Source organism: Tinamus guttatus, unplaced genomic scaffold (assembly GCF_059628265.1).
Source record: "Tinamus guttatus ecotype Peru unplaced genomic scaffold, ASM5962826v1 Tinamus_guttatus_pri_ptg000149l, whole genome shotgun sequence".
NCBI lineage: Eukaryota > Metazoa > Chordata > Aves > Tinamiformes > Tinamidae > Tinamus > Tinamus guttatus.
In genome coordinates this window covers 1,719,261-1,732,299 of record NW_028288683.1, presented here as the reverse complement: position 1 = coordinate 1,732,299, position 13,039 = coordinate 1,719,261, and the positions used below count along the sequence as shown (strand labels likewise).

At 40.6% G+C, this 13,039-nt stretch overlaps 1 long non-coding RNA gene across 1 annotated transcript; it reads left to right on the top strand.

The window, feature by feature from the left end:
• Positions 1-8,208: 8,208 nt before the first annotated feature.
• Positions 8,209-12,099, top strand: LOC148595161 (uncharacterized). The gene is made up of 2 exons (XR_015913221.1): positions 8,209-8,263; positions 11,880-12,099. It is a non-coding gene; the product is annotated as an uncharacterized LOC148595161 (long non-coding RNA).
• Positions 12,100-13,039: the final 940 nt, after the last annotated feature.

The window sequence follows — 13,039 nt, the reverse complement described above, 5'->3', positions numbered from 1 at the left end:
ATGTGATTGCTGCAGGGATAGAGCCTGCGCCTAGGGCCAGGGCTAGCTTGGGGCTGCAGCCGCTGCTTGAGGCCTCTGCTTGGGCCACTGTCTACCAAAGGCATGGGGGAAGAACCCAGGATGATCTGCACTAAGTGTTTTAAGTGATTTCATTACTCATATGAAAACAAGGTCACCTAGAGGTTTTTGGTGTGGTTTTCACTGGTCTGGCTAGTGAAAAGGATAAATAATTGTTATGGATCTTGAAACAGGAATAAGGGAATTGGAAGAGGCAGATTCCCCTGAATGAGTGACTATGTGCGCTCATTGGCTTCCCTGGCAGAAACTGGAGACAATCTGTCCCTTTTTAGATGTTCCAAAAACCTACTTAAAAAATCAAACACCGAAGCTGATTTTAGTTCAAAGTTTTGAAGTATATCCAGTTTATATTTTGAAAAGGATTTCATGTCTATATACATATATGTGGCTTTATATTAATCATCATCTAAAATAAAAATGAGTGAAAACTCCACTGAACGGATGGCAGAGTTTGCTGGTTTACCAATAGTCCTTTTTGTTTCTGTTGTTACACTAAAAAGCTGAACTTTTAGAAATTGACAACAATCTTTTTATTTAAATAATTTCTAAATATATTGATGAGGAAATAGAAAGTAAAAATGTCTGTGACAGTGGGCTTTCATAAAATACTACTAATAATTTTCACTTGAGTTTTCCCGCCAAAAATTAAAGGAGAGAGTGTAAGGTGTGCTTTTGGGTCTCTGAATTTTATAAGGTTCCTTCCCAGATTAGCTGGGTTCAGTTTTGTTGTTCTTTCTACAGTAGCTGCTGACCTGCATGTTGCTACAACCAGCCATGAAAGCTGGCACTGAAAGCTCAAGTTGCTGTAAATCCAGGTCCTTCTTTCGTACATACATGTTCTGTCCGAAACATATATAATATGTTTAGCATTATCATTTTGGGGTTAGATGTGCCCAAAATGTGTAGGCATCCTTGATTTTAGGCAGGAAGCAATTATGTATTTGTGTATGTATTAAGTCTACTGGACCTACTGATTTGCTGAGGTTTCAAACTGGGCCTTAAAATAAAGGAGAAACTGGTGCTTTAAATCATGGTTCTGTTGAACTTGCATGCAATGTTTCTACCGTTCCAGGCAGAAAAGCACATTTCTGCTTGCTCTCTAAATCATAAGTTGATGTAGCAAAACACAGAGTGAGTGAGGCATCTCTGACAGGCTGCTGCTCATGCAGCCTTCCAAGCCTTCTGGCTGCAGCACCACCCACCATTGACCTGCCAAGGTTTCTTCTGGGATAGCAGCCAAATTTTTGACTTTGCAAAGCACTAGAGGGCAGGCTAACCTAGATTTTTCCCTACCGAAATGAAGAAAAAGAGAAATTAAGTTCCCAACCCTGTTCAGAAGTGTAATGTAAAAGAAAACCTCACACTGCACCCTAAGTCTTTAATGGGAATTAGGCCACTTAGCAGCAAATACTTCTTGTTTTCATTGGAGAGCTTTATTTCCAAGGCTAAGCGATAAGTGGTTGTGTGGCAAAGCAGACGTGAATCATCCAGAGCTAGGTATAGCCCCGCATTGCTGAGGGGACAGTCTGCACCCCCCAGCCTGTGGGGATCCCACGAAGATGTGCTCTTCCCAGGCCTGCAGTTTAGGGTTATGCTCCTGGCTCCATCTGAGAATACAGCAAATGCCTACACGTCTACCTGCGTGTCTACCTGTTCGTCTGAGCTCATGCTGCAGCCAGCTGAGTGGCTGCAGGGTGACGTATATGACTAAAGCTCGTGCTGGGGGTTAAAAAATATTCTTTGTGGCACTCCCTCGCTGTGTGCTTGGAGAAGTGATGAGGGTCTCAGTATTCCCGTGTTAGCTAGCAACAACCACAGATGGGTTGTGTTTCATGGTGGCTGCTAGTCCAAGGCATTGGCTTTTGTGCTATTAATGGCCTTCTGCAACCTTTTCCAACAAGGAGCAGTACTTGCTTCTGGGCTGTCCATCCGTTAGCCCGGAGCGAGATCAGGGATGATGGTTCACCTAGATGGGCTGCAGAACTCAGCCTTCAGTTACTCTACAAGAAATTGCTGCTAGTATTTTAGTTCTGCAGAACCCAAAGGCCCTAAAAGGTACTGATAGGCCTCCTCCGTGTCTTGATTTGATTAATTTTCATAGCCATTTAATGATTAAGCTTTTCACAGGCACAGAGCTGTGGAACAGAACCACTGACTGAGATAAAATCCTGCTGTGAATAAATCAGCTCTGGAGCAGGTCATATGTGAGGCATAGACTTTTAATGGATACATGTATTTTGCTTTAGCTCTCTTAGATTTTTTTTTGTCCTGTATCATTTACCATCCAGATTAACCTACCACCCTGAGTTATATGGAACTTTAAGCCTGTTAATGTAATGTTTCAAGTAAGCTGTTAAAAACAACTGCCTCAGCTGTCTAGGAGGTGTCTTGGGTTGTTCTGTCCATTCCTTTATCTAGACAGATTATATTTTACAGGGTGTTTCTCACCACTTCATATAGTATGGAAATGCCTTTAATTTAAGAATCTTTTTCAGGATACTTGATGCCAAGTTTATCCTGGTATAACTCCAGTGTATTTCAGTCTGATCTTTGGTCAGTATAAGTCCCTATAGAAGTACTCTGATTATTACTAATTTCAAAATATTTTTCCTGATTGTTTACATTTTTTTTTTACAACATTTCCTACTGCTACGAAGCATAACTAGGCTATCAAATCCTCTTTCACTCTTCCAATAACAAATTGGGATCATTTACCTGAAGGGCAAACAAAATTTATGAACAAGTAGAAAGCTATTAAGGGCAAATTTTTTGCGAAGTACTTTGGCCTATACTGCTTTCTCTGACACAGTAGTCATGGATTGATTGAGATGAAAGGAATTATTGGTCTCTGCCTGTATGGTAGTCTTTAGAATTTTTCTTTCTGAGTAGAACAAATCCTGAGTTCCTAAGGTAAACAGAAATTTGGCTGACCACCAGCCAAATAAAACCTCCCTGAACACCTCAGGATTGCGTCCTGTCTGAGCAAACAGGCTGGAGGGAGCTGTGCGAAACTGTCTGCTGTGAGCTGACCTTGTGTCACTGCAGTGGATGGTGGCTTGATATTGATTTTAGGAGAGCTGGGTTACACCAGCACTGACTCCCCTGAATATTGCAGCGTGGGTTTATGATATAACACCCTGGGCTGGCAGCTACGCTAATGAGAACCTGAGCCAAGCTGTGTCTCACCTTCATTTAGCCCAAAGCAAAGTGGTCAAAGTAGCACGGGGAATTTCTGTGCTCTCAGGAGTCTCGGAGCTGCTTCAGGGCTGTCCATGGCTGCTCATTACTCTGATACCATGTTATTTTATTTGTCAGTGAGTGCCTGCTGAGAGATAGCCAGGCCCCAGGAAGCTGCCTTCCTTGGTTAATGAGATACCAAGAGGGGTGAAGTGTCAGCAAGTTCCCCTTCTCTACCTAAGACATATCAAAGCTCTGTTTGCTTGTATTCCACAAAATGTTGATTATAGAAATGAGAAGCTAAAAGAACATAGAGAATAGAAAGCTTATGGTCAAGTCCACTAGAGGATTTGGAAATGTTCCCTCTGCTTTTGAATCCATCTTGAAACACATGAAAGCAATATCCCTGGTTCACTTGTGAGTTAGGTCTGCCCAGACCTTCCTATGCTGCACAGCTCCCATTTGGATTAAAGAGTTGAACATGACCAGAATACACATATTTTCTGTACTACACATCCCCAGGGAATATTAGAAAGGGGAGTCTTTTGTCAGCCAGCTGCCTTGTGGCTATTATGGTATACTCGTGGTAATGTCCTGAAATTTTGCACAAGCACAGCTAATCTGTGTGATTTCTTTTGTGTGTGGAAAAGTATGTGTGCTGGTTTTTTTCTTCTGTCAAAGGGATGCAACTCTTACTGGCATTTCACGTAATTGTAAGAGAAAAGGTTGCATCTACAGGCAGAGCACTGTGGTTTGCGTTTGGAGCGCTTCTGTTGCCCTGACTGGGACTGAGAAGTGCTTAGCTCAGGCATCTGAGGGCCATAGCAGTGGGTAGTATTGAGAATTTTATCCTCAGCTTTTATTCTGCTACACTGTGTTTTAGCTCATCTCAAAACCAACAGATAGTCCAGCATAGCTTTAAGCTGCTTCTCTGAATAGAAAGGCCAAGGCTGGTAGAATTACTGGAGTCTGGCTACAGCTCGTGTACTTGGTTAATATATGGTGATTATTTTGTTACGTTATTTTAAGTCATTCAGAAATTCATCTACAGAAGCCCACATGCAAATTTAAAGGGAGCATGTCTGCATGTCTGCTAAAAGCCTAATTTCAACAGAACATGTAGGCATGTGCTTGACATCTTTAATGAGATTTAACCACATATTTGTGCTGCTGAATTGAGACCAAAATTACATTCATTACAGCTCTGATTTCATGAAGCATTAGGGAGTTTGTGACCCCTATTTTACATTGAATGAGCATAGCTTTTGTGACTTTTTATTGCATGCGGCATTACACCTACTGCTGGGTGAAGCTCCTGGCATACCACAAAGCTACAAAAATGTAGGGCATTGTTTTCGGATACAATTTTTCCTTTTTTCTTGTCAAGTGTGATATTATGTTTTTAAAAGATAACAAGCACAAAATAGAACATGGGGTGTGCATTTACAGAGAAGGGTGGCAGGGCACTAGCTTCTGTTGCTTGATGCCCTGCCCCAGTGCAAAGAGCCCGAGTGCTCCCGGGGCAGCACGGCGTTTTGCAGGGCCCAAGGAGGAGCCTGACACAAGAGATGCCTGCCCAAGTGTCAGATCCAAAGCATAGGTACACGTAAAAGTTATATGGTTTTTATCTGCCACATTTGACAGAGCAAGCAGTGTGTCCTCAAATTCATTTTCTGAATTGTTCCCTGTACAATTAATAAATTTCCTGAATACATTCCTTCTGAGTAAAGAAACATCTCTCGTCCAAGAAATTTTTAAAATGTGCACAAATTGTGTTTTCCATTCCTAGGGAATTATTTTTGCTATCTAGACTCTGATTTCTCTATTTTTGAAGTCAAAGCTGAAGTCAAAAATCAGAGGCCTTTGAATTCTCTTACTTTCATTTAAAATATTTATTTAAATTTATTTAATTATTTAAATAGTATTTATGTAAGTAGTTCTATTTCCATTCTATGATGTGCTGTGTTTCATGAATCTTCCACATAGATAACCACGAGATAATGGTTTTGGTATTGAATTACATTTGATCATTAGAACAAGTACGTATTATCTAAGAGAATGATTTGAAGCATATTGGGTACACAGAATAGAATCTTGAATAAATTTCTAAAATGTCGTCTGTATCTATAAGGAGAATTTCCTTCAGGAAACACAGTCTTTCAGGACAGGAGTCAATTCAGAGGTAAAACAGAGCTGACTTCACATTCCCCCACATTGCTGAAATGTTGATTGATTCAGGAGCAAGTCTGGAAAGTGATGGCCTTGACACCAGAAAAAGTTACTCACACGCAGTAAAATACATGGAAGGACAAACCCTGCAGTAAGGTCTAGTCCCAACAGGGACTTCATGCAGAAGATGAGTGACTGGTGATAAGAAAAGCGTGTTCATTGTTTTACGATATTTTTCTCCATTCTTGTTTTGAATACATGGAAGCTGGTCAGTCAGTGAGTAAATGCATTGCAGCCTGCTGTAAAAGACCAAACCTGTGGGAAATGAGTTAAAAGCCGGTCCACTTAAAGCCAACTGCAGGGGCTGCCTGGGGACAGTGCTGTGCTTGGGGAGGGACATGGCTGTAAGGGAGCTCTTCAGACACCGAAGGTCTCAGAGCCATGATCTGATTAACAAGAACTGCAACTAAATGGTGCTTTGCCACTTATGACTTGGACACTAAGAAGTTTCAAGCATATAGTGAGCAAGGCAGTTTACACACTTTTTGTTTACATCATGGCAGTGCCCAAAACCTCTCTGAGACATCTTGGAAAGTGTCAAAAATACAATCAGTTTGAGGACAGTTTAATCTTAATCTCAATGTACCTCAGTTTCATTGTTAGTTAAGAGGTTAGTGATATTAAGACATTGCTGGAGTGCTACAAATAGATGTGCTTGCAACATGGAGTCAAACATGTTCTTTAATGAAAAATACAGTTTTCATAGTAAACAAAGCTTTTAAAAATACTTCTCAGTAAAATTGTATTTACAATTGTCTCCTGAAAGGAAGAGTTGAGATTGTGTTACAATAGTTTTTAAGCAAAGAATCAGGATTATGCTTCATTTTTATGTTTCAAGGCAATTTTCAGTTTTATTTTTGCAGGAAATGTCAATGGTTTTCTTTTTTACTATTTTGTAACAGAAAGAATGGAAATACCGAAATTTCATGAGAGAACAGCAAATGCCAATCTTGTGTCCTCTTTCTCTCCCCAGTTCCTGCTGGGGAGCAGCATGTTCCTGAGATTCTGCTCCCTAGTGAGTTGATATCCTTGGATAGAAAAGCACACAATTATCATCATTATGTAAATTGTACCATATTGTAATTGATTTAGTTGTTTTACAGTGTCCTAAGAAAGGCCTTGAAAATAACCTCTGTTTCTCAAAAGAATATAGGAAGAAAGTGTTTACCAGAGAGTTTCTTAGAAGAAAGCCTGCTTAATTCTTTTTTCCATGCTTTACAGTTTTCAAAGTGTTTCAAATCTTTATTTCAAGCACTTAAGTTTTGAGCACAGGACTCTAGATACTTCTGGTAAAATGCACTTGTTCGGATTAAGTTACTGTCTGCAGGACTTACCTGAGACAGGAACACCACTGTGCTGGGAACTGCAAAAACACTCTGAGCTAAATCCTGGCTTATTGAAGCCAGTGGCAGAAATCCCGTTCACTGCAGTGGAGCCAGGAGTCAGGTTTCGCCCTCAGTAGGGACAGGCCTCGTCTAGAACCTCTAGGCCTCGTCACTCTTGTGCCTTGGAAAGGGAGGTGGGAACCTTCTCCAGCCTCTCTTGTGCCCAATGGCTGCTCCAAGAGGCTCCAATCAATAGGCCTTAAAAACAAACAAACAAACAGAAAACAAGGATGCAGCTCATACAACAGCCTGAGTTCCTTTGTCTCTTTTTCTGGGACTTGCCAGAGGCCCCTCCATCTCTAATTGAAAATCTGCGAAATGCCAAATTCGTTATTGTCTGCCCATTGTGTTTCTAGGCAGAGGCAAGGGCTGTATGTCAGTATCGGCAGCTCACAGTTGGACAGATAGATGCAGACTTCATTTAGGTTTGGAGTACAATTCTTCTGGGGGTTTATTATTATTTTCTGTTGATTTTTCACAGAATCAAAACTCTTGCACCCTTCTTTTAGGCGCAAAGGCTAAAGGCTCCTATTTTGGAAGTACCTTCACTGCAGCAGTCTTCCAAGATCATAATCTCTATAATATTCTTGGACTGTCAAGTCTTCAGCGTGTCTCATTTTTTAAGCTTGGATAACTCTAATGAGTGAGAAGAATAAGGGGTGGGCATTTTTTGCTTCACCTTCACATCTTTCCTACATGAGGGATATAGGACTTCTAGGGCTTCTAGAAAATGAGAAAGAAGTTGAAAGCAGTTCAAGGCTTGGACATAGTAACACAATGCATTATTTATTTATTTATTTTCCCTTTGCTTCTCCTGAACCAATTCACTCCAGGGGAAGCAGATCGACTCTACTATTTATATGGCTAGGCAATCACTGTTCATCAGAACGAAATTGTCTGGATATGAAATATGAGTGAATCAAGCAAATCACGTTAAGGCTGCTTAGGGCATGATGTTCTTAGGGCAAGCTTTTATTTATAGAGATGAAATTAAATCAGCAGCAGGTTTGCAGGAAGAGGTAATATTAAAAGTTGCTGTCAAGAAAAACAGTCAAGATTACAAGTTAACTGGCTATATTAGTTATCTTAAGAAATGATATCGCTCAAAGCTTGTCACACCCACAACTTAAAATGCCTGTACTGACTGTCTGTCTGTTCATGTATACTCTTCCTCATGAATTTCTGAGATGAGCTCTGGAGACAACTAGTAAGCTCAATATATGGTGAGTAAAATGGTTTGATGCATGTTTTAGAGTTTTAGAGCAGACTGTAAAAAGGCAAGGCTGTAATTTATCTGATCTGCTTCCCTTTTCAGGAGGTCAAAAGCCATCCTTAGGCTCTTTTTGACTCATACATTTTGCCTGATTTATGCTGTATCATATTTCAAAGTTGAGGTTTGTAAGGTTTTAAAAGAACAGATTACCAAAAGTTTTAAGACTGTTTTTTATCACATCTTATTCTGTCACCAGATTTCACATTTAATTCGGCTTCTTCCCATTTCAGTTCCATCATTGTTCTCAGAGTTCAAGGGAAGAGAGCCAGAGAAGACTGAGAAACATAAAAGGAAAATATGAACAAAATAAGCATCTTAAGCCAAGTGTTGGTGGGAGGTGCTATGCATAATAGGGCAATCCCATGCTCCTGCAATAAAAGAATCACATGATAGAGGATAAAGAGGAGTCACAAATAATGGTGGGAAAGTCTTCTATAAAGAGCTTCAAGAACAAATATAATTACCCAAAGCATTATTAACTGTGGAGAAAAACACTCTGACCAGCCTTTCATATGATCTAGAATGTTTACCAATAGCGCATCCGCAATTTGCCGAGCCAATAAAAAGCAAAGGCTACAAAAATGTGAGCAGAGGGAGGGAGGAGACTGCGCGTTGGGCCTCAGAGGGCATTTCGGTAGTGCTGAGCAATTTTTATAATTCACTCGAGCATGATTCGCCCTTGTGCCAGAAGCAGCATCTGCTGTTGCTGTGCCAGGCTGTGCTGCCCAGCGCGGATTTTGCCCGTGTCTTGGTGCTACCTGCAGCATCTACCGTGCGTGTCCTTCCCGCTCCCAGCATCACAAGCGGGAGGTCCTCACCAGAAAAACACGCTCCTTTCTTGCGTAATGTTGCCCAACATGTCTCGAGCAAAGAGCAATGTCCCTGCCTGTGTGCTGGAGCCTCACGTTCCTCGGCACTCCCGCCGCAAGAAGCCGAGGCGATGCTGGAGCTCTCACCCAGCGCGGAGGGCTGGGAGAACAGAGAGCAGCCGGAGCAGCCAAGCTAAACACCGCGCAATCACACGGTGACTGCTCTGGCACGTCATCAAAACCTGTGCAGAAAGGAGAAAGGAAGAGAGCTTTCTATTGACTGAATACTAAACTGTCATACCTGCCACCTATATGGAAATATCTTCCTATTACTGTTGAGGGAGTCTCTTAGAGATATGGAAGAATAACTGTGTTCAGGCTAGTCTTCAGATGACACTGGCTTCAGACTTCTAAAAGGCCAGTGCCAAAACTCTTCCATAGGGATTTGGCCTGTAAAAGCTACAGGACTAATTATGCAGGACCAAGGGGCGGTTTGCAGATCTCTGAAGTGTTCCATCATGTTAAGATCTGTGATGATATGACAAGGGCTATGTTAGTTTTTACTAGCTAGAATCTATGTTTTTATTTGTGTCATAGTTGTCACAATGATATATGAATATCTTTGGAAGTCTAAAAATACTTACACAGGAGAAATGGAGGAATATTTCTCTTTTTATTTTTTTTTCTTTTTTGTTTTCTTTTTGAGTGTGACGGCCTAAAATTATTCCTGTCAAAACTAGAGACAAGTTAGCAAAAAACGAAATGGAGTCACAGGAGAGTTAAAAGCAAGCAAAAATTGCATCTGAGACAGAAAGAAGATCTCGTTGAAGAAATATATAGTAATTGGACAGGAAAATATTGTCCCTATTCTAGTGCCTGGAAATGTGAAAGCTTTGTAATGTATGGTTCTCCAGCTTCTTTCTTTCAAAGCGTCTTGATTTAAATCTCTTTTAAGACCCTTTAAAAATTTAAAAGACCCTTCTTGATTTAAATATGTAAATCTTACTTAATATAGAAGTCTACCAGTTCCCAAAACTAAATCATTCTTAGTTCTGTTGCACATCCTGCAGCAGAAATATGCTCTCTGAATAATAAGTTATCTTTGCAAAATGATGAGTAGACCTAGGCACAGACCATAGTGTCTTCAAGAACCCCTATGTGAAAAGTGGCTTCTTCCTGTTTGCTAGAGTTAACTTAGGTGTAAAAAGCCCTTTGTGGTTTCCTTGGAAAAGTCTGTAAAGACCCTACCCACTATTCTGAACGTCTGGGCAGTTGCTAGTATTTATCTCTGAGTCTGTTATTTAATCTTAGTGCTATCAGACAAAGCGAGTGCACCACAGACACACATGCGCATGCGCGCACACACACACACACACACAACTGTATTAGGACTAAGCACACATGAGGTACATTGGATATTTTGGTAATAAACTTTCAATTTTCCAGCTCTGCCAAGTCAAGAAACAAGCTAGGAAACGAAACTTGTGTATAATTAAGTTTTTTTTTTGGGGGGGGAGGAGAGGGGTGGGCAGGGGGACAGATTTCTCTGTTGACTTTAATTTTTCTTCATCTCTCTCTCTTTGGAAGTTGCTTTCTTTTTATTTTTTTTAAATGAGCTTTCTCACCAAACAAGTTTGTTTAAGTTCTCACAGTTCTGATTATTATTAGCAAAACAGTTCAACTTTCAAATACCAATCCAGAAAAGAGTTACTTGGTTGGAAAAGGGAAATAGGGATACAGTACTAATATTTATTTTATTTCTATTGATGTTGTATTTTCAGTGCTGTTACACATGTGAGTGGAATTGCTACAGGGAAAGGACAGAGACGATGATAGTAATAACAGGAATTCTTTGGCTGTAAAATGTCATAGTCACTGGAGAGTAGTAGCCAAGGAGGCATTTTGGAATATAATAGTAAAGAAATTTCTAATCCAAGATGAAAAAACTCACAGATATCTATAAAACTATCAATATAAATGTAATCCTTAAGATCCTAGGTTGTTACAGCAGTATATTTACGTTATTTTTCTTTCCTACCTGTTGTGCTAGGGAGTTTTTATCATTTTGCTTGTTTCTCAAGGAAAATGCCAGTTTGCATTAGCCGATAGTTGGGACATCTGGATCTTAAGTATATGGCCTTATTTAAAATGGCTATGCAGGGAAGAGACAGGGAATAGTCCTGGGTACTCTTTGTAGCTTCTTGTGGGAATAACGTTAGTCACAGGTTTATATTGTGCTTGTAGGGCTCAAAGGCTGTAATTTCTCTGTGAAGCAAGAAATACGGCTTTCTGCCCTGGAGAAAAGCACTGTGGCTACATTCATATTAGTAAACAAAGTGAAACAGAGCTTGTTTTCTGCCCCTGAGGCTAAGAAGCAAGACATGTCTAGGTCCATACGCTTGCAACTCCTCCATGCCCTGGCTCCCAGGAGTCGTCCCAGGCTGGTATTACCTGCAAACCCTACCTGTTGCCTATGGGGGAGTACTGATAGCCGAAGGCTAGTCAAGCTGCCATGTATGCTGAGAACTGAACCACACAGATAATGCTGGTGTCTTGCTCAGGCCTTTGCTCTGCCTTGGTTTGTAGAACCTGCAGAGGTGGTTTGGAGTGCAAAGGCAGTGGCTTCAAATCCCCCTGAATAGGTATAGGTATGCAGAATGCCTGTGTCCTGTGGGAAGATGTCTTATGCTTTGTTTCATGCATCAATTGGTGCTAGATTCCACCTAAATAAGAGTTGAGATTTGTTTAGATGTTCAAGAGATCTAAACACTTCTTTTCCAGAACAATGAGCATTAACTTGAAACCCTTTGCCAAAACATTTTCAAGCCCATTAAAAAGAAAAGGGTCTTTTTTTACATACACAAAGTATTAGGCAAGAGCCTAGTGTTGGCTCTTTTTTTTTTCTTTTGCTTTATATGTTTTCTACAGGGAACAGAATTCTGAAGCTTGCAACACAAACTGGAAAGACAGTTCAAGTCCTTTTAGACAATGAACAACAGTGGAGAAGACTGTATCCACAAAACGAGTCAGGAGGGGCAGTTTTGCCACCAGAGAAGAATTCCTCTTCACCAGCTGTGATATCATTTAACAATGACAGCTCTCCAGTTTGTAAGTGCAGCATGTGTTTTCAGTGCCTTATTTGCAACTGTTTTTTGAGCTAATGATTTAGGGTCACATCCTGCTTGCTTGAGCTGCCTTTAGATTTTGTTCCTTTGACAAGACAACTGCCAAGAGTAAGGTGAATAGGCTTTTGGTCTCCAAGGAAAAATTCCTTCAGACCTTGGATCCACCCTTAACTTCTATGAACGAGGGATAAACTTTCTCTGTGGGTGGCCTGGTCAGCCACATCTCTCTTTGAAGTGCACCATGCTGGCCACAGTTGGTGACAAGGCATTAGATGAGACAGCAGTTTCTGTGTTCATAAACTGTCCCTAACGTCTTGCTCTGAAGGCATCACGATTACCTTGTTTAACAACATTTTACAGGAATTGTTTTGGGAAGGGAGGGGATTAGAGACATTCCCATGAACTTTCTTACCCTTTCTCCTCCCCATGAAATATAAGTCTTAAAGCAGCTAGCGTATGTCTGATGAAAAGCCACTAATATATATGCTCATCTTGCACAAGTGAGATGAAGCTGGATATTTACATGGCTTGGGGAATGCTTGGTCTTTCTCAGGGCCAAGAAAAATAAAGTCACCAACCATCACCAAAGTTCACCCTCATAATAAAAACGAAGTGCTGCTCCCAGCCATATGTAGCAAGCCTTGCAGCATTGCTTGCTTGTTTGTTTTATTTATTTTCTTCTTAAGGCTTGAAAACTTGGTCCAAATTATTTTGTTTTCACAGCCTTTGCCCCTAAAGAGGCAAAGAACTTTTTATAAAAGAAATGTATATGGGGACATCTGGGCATAATTTTTAAAGACCATGGTACAGGAGAAAGCAGGTTAGTTTGGGACAGGCTGGAACTACATGCTGACAGCAGGAGATGCAAAGAGGACTATTGTCTTTGTTAAAAATAAATAAATGAAAGCTGGAAAAAATTCATCCATTAAATTGGAAACAGCATTATCCACGGAGTTTGCAGTA